At 41.0% G+C, this 3,988-nt stretch overlaps 1 pseudogene; it reads left to right on the top strand.

Annotated features, from left to right (window-relative positions):
* Positions 1–779: 779 nt before the first annotated feature.
* On the top strand, positions 780–1,542 carry LOC118570558 (annotated as a pseudogene).
* The last annotated feature ends 2,446 nt before the right edge of the window (positions 1,543–3,988 follow it).

Below are 3,988 nucleotides of genomic sequence, written 5' to 3'. Positions count from 1 at the left end.
GGTTGCTATTGAGATTAAAGGCCATGCTGGCTGTTTCTAAAGTGGCCCTGAACTCAGAGATCCACCTGGCTCCTTCTGAGGTCTTTGATGTGGTTGAAGACAAGATAGTTATAATTTCCTCAGTTATGATAAAAGATAAATTAGATATAAAACCTTGGACTCACAAATATAAGATAGATAGGATATCTTTTTTAATATTGTAACTGTAATTCTTGCTTGATAATTGTTTTGTTATATGTAATTGTATTATGTAAAAGTTAAAACCTTCCTTAAAAAAAAAAAAAAAGAAAAGGGGAAGTGCTGTGGATATCACTTTGTGTAAATAAAGTTCTGATTGGCTAGTGGCCAGGCAGGAAGTATAGGTGGGACAAGAGAGAAGAGAATTCTGGGAAGTAGAAGGTTGGAGAGAGACACTGCCAGCTGCTACCATGAAAAGCAACATGTAAAGACACTGGTAAGCCACAAGCCATGTAGCAAAGTATAGACTAATAGAAATGGGTTAATTTAAGAGAGAAGAAGTAGATAACAAGCAGCCTGCTATGGCCATACAGTTTCTAAACAATGTAAGTTTCTGTGTGCTTTCTTGGTTGGGTCTGAGTGACTGTGGGACTGGCGGGTAAGAGAGATTTGTCCTGACTGGGCCAGGCAGGAAAACTCTAACTACAAAAAAGTTTGTAGTGTTCCTTGGGGATCGCCCCGAGAAGCGTCTTCCAGGTCTCTCTCACTGGCTCCCGAGCGCTTCCCCGTGAAGGGTGGGAGCGCTGGGACGGATGGACAAGATGAGCACCATGTTTGCAGACACGCTGCTCATTGTTTTTATCTCCGTGTGCACCGCGCTGCTAGCCGAGGGCATAACCTGGGTCCTGGTTTACAGGACTGACAAGTACAAGAGATTGAAGGCAGAGGTGGAAAAACAAAGTAAAAAATTAGAAAAGAAGAAGGAAACTACAACAGAGTCGGCTGGTCGGCAACAAAAAAAAGAAGATAGAGCAACGGGAAGAGATCTGTCAATGGTACGAATGAAATCCATGTTTGCAATTGGCTTTTGTTTTACTGCCTTAATGGGAATGTTTAATTCCATATTTGATGGTAGAGTAGTGGCAAAGCTCCCCTTCACTCCTCTTTCTTACATCCAAGGATTGTCTCATTGAAACCTGCTGGGAGATGACACCACAGACTGCTCCTTCATCTTCCTGTATATTCTCTGTACTATGTCCATTCGATAAAACATTCAGAAGATCCTTGCCTTGCCCCTTCTCCAGCAGCCACCAAGCAGGCTGGTGGATTTCTTGGCCCCCCGCCTCCTTCTGGAAAGTTTTCTTGAAGGAGAGCAGAATTCTTTATTTCCCGTCATACTTTCTAGGCATTCACATCAAACTGGCAAGGCACCTGGCCACATTCTAGTTTTGAGTTATTTCTCACTTTTTGGATATGGTCAAAATGAGAATAGCACTTAACTAATGGTATAGTGCTTTTGGTCATGGATGACTTCTTTAATAAGCGGACTCGTTAGTCAAATTTGGGTGATTTTTATGTAACCACAAACATCTTTCTTCTTTCACTTAAGTATTTCTATGGGACTAATGATCAAGCCTGTGTATGTGCCATGTTGGCTGTGTCCTTGAACACACAGAGATCTACCTAGCTCTGCCTCCCAAGTGCTGGGATTAAAGGCGTGCACCACTACCGCCCAGTTTCTGCTCTGGCTTGCTGTGACCTCAAGGCAACTTTATTAACATATAAATAAAATCACATTTCAATACAAATAAAATATCACTATAGAGGTGTGAGCAGCTTTGTGAAGAGAAGTAGGTGGAGAGGAAGAAGGAGGGGGAGGGTTTTTTTCCTCTTAAAGGGTGTTTTACATAAGATGACATCAGGTCACTGGGCTGGTCCTAACATCACCAATGCAAAGTGCACAAAATTTGAACATTTTTCATCTGGGGACTAAAATATACTGATGCATCCCGTAGTAGAAATATTCACTTGAAATGAACAGTTCATTATTTAATCTAAACTGGCCTTTATCAAAATAATCCTAGATGTACCATACATCAGCATAAAATATGCTCTTAGAAAGTGATAACTTACTTCAATTTAATTTAAATTTATGTGTTTATGTGTATATTTATTTGCACGTGTGTATTATTTACTTCTATATCTTTTGGATGGTGTGTTGGGGGTGGGGTGTATATGTATATGTGAGTGCAGGTACCTGTGGAGGCCAGAAATGGGTGCCAGATTCCCTGTACCTGGAGTTTCAGGCTGTTGTGGGATATTTTGATTGCACTCTGACACTCCTGAGACTGCCCAATAAAGCTATACCTTGAATCAAGGGGCAGAACCAGAAACTAGCTGACCTTGACTGGCCCTAGAGAAGCCAGCAATTTTGATAGAGAAGATACACAGGAAGGAAAGGGTTTGCGCTCTCTTAGTTCTGGGACGAGGGAAAAGATGCATCTCTTGTGGTGTCTACAGCCAAAAAGCAATGTCAACTAGTTGCTAATCAGCTGATACCTGTCTGAGCTATCAGGTTTTCACCTTAGCCTTCAACTTCTGAGTCTTATTGATAAATAGAATGATGGAGATTTAATTTAAACTTAGGACCTGAAGCCCTGCCAGGCCTCAGCCACTCGGACACTGATGGGGCAGCAGATGATAATTAATATCAGTAGATTAAATATCAGCTGACAGAAAACAACAACAGGCAGTTGTGAGCTGCTTGCTGTGGGTGCTGGGAACTGAACTCCAGTCCACTGGAAGAGCAGCAAGTGTTTTTCACTGCTGAGCCATCTCTCCAGAGCCCTCCTGTGACTGATTTAGTAAGATATATGATTTCATGAGAATGTTAGACCATTATTGTGATAAAAAATGTGTTGTATATTAATTGAGATTTTGGGATTCTGGAAGCACCAATGAGTCAGGCTCAGCCACCTATGCTCAATTCATTAATCAAAAAGACAACACTGAAAAACAGGGAAAAGTTGATTCAATGTAAGCACACCGGAAAAGGATAAATAAAGAGGTCCAATGACTACATACTCAGGTCCAGTCCATCTTTAGGGTACTGATATGAGGCTTGGGTGTGAACAGACATCGAGAAGTATGTGTAGTTATATGGTCCTAGTCAAGATAGAGTCCCGCTCACTGTCGATCAATCATTAGCTCCAATTTAATCTGCAAGGAAGTCAGAAAAATTGTCAGAACTTTGTGAAATCTCTTCCTGGAAGTCAAGTTCCTCCTCTGGCTCCAATCTTTCTTTCCCCCAGCATGAGATTCCTGGAGAAATTTAATTCCTGAGGCTCTTTGTCTCAGTAGTCTGATAGCCAAAGGCGTCTTCATAGATCATCTTGTTTCCTGAGAGGATGGCCATGACAACACAAAATCAAATAAATGATACATCAAGGAGTTGGATGGGTGGGAAAGTGGAGAGGATTTGGGAGGAGTTGGGAGAGGGGAAGCCATGATCAGAACATATCATATAAAAACAATTATTTTCAATAAAAATGAGATTAAAAAGATAATACAGAAACACATAATGTGTTATGTCTTTACATAACTTTTAGTTTTTCTTTAGCAAACAGATTTCATTATGTTGTTGTTTACTGAATGGTTTGAGAAGTGCATTTAAATTTTTTTATGAGAAACAGCTTTCCTCTATTGACTATGAACTTTTCTGCATTTACTGTTTATATGTAAGAGAGGCTTCTAAGGGCTGTATGTAGAGAGGGCTCAGCATAAAGAACTCTTGCCACTTTTGCATAAGGCCTGAGTTCTGCGCCCTGCATCCATGTTGGACAGCTTACCACCACATGTAAATCCGGCACCAAAGGGGATTTGATGCCCTCGATGGCCCCTGACTGTACCTACATGCAAATGTGCAAACACGCATACACACACACACACACACACACATAAAAAAATCGTTTTTGAAAAGGAGTGATTTCTAACATAGGCGAGGCCCCAAAATGGGCAAGAATAAAACCTC

This window comes from Onychomys torridus, chromosome 19 (genome assembly GCF_903995425.1).
Source record: "Onychomys torridus chromosome 19, mOncTor1.1, whole genome shotgun sequence".
NCBI lineage: Eukaryota > Metazoa > Chordata > Mammalia > Rodentia > Cricetidae > Onychomys > Onychomys torridus.
Note: the sequence above shows the minus strand (reverse complement) of the source record. Positions and strands in the feature narration are given on the sequence as shown.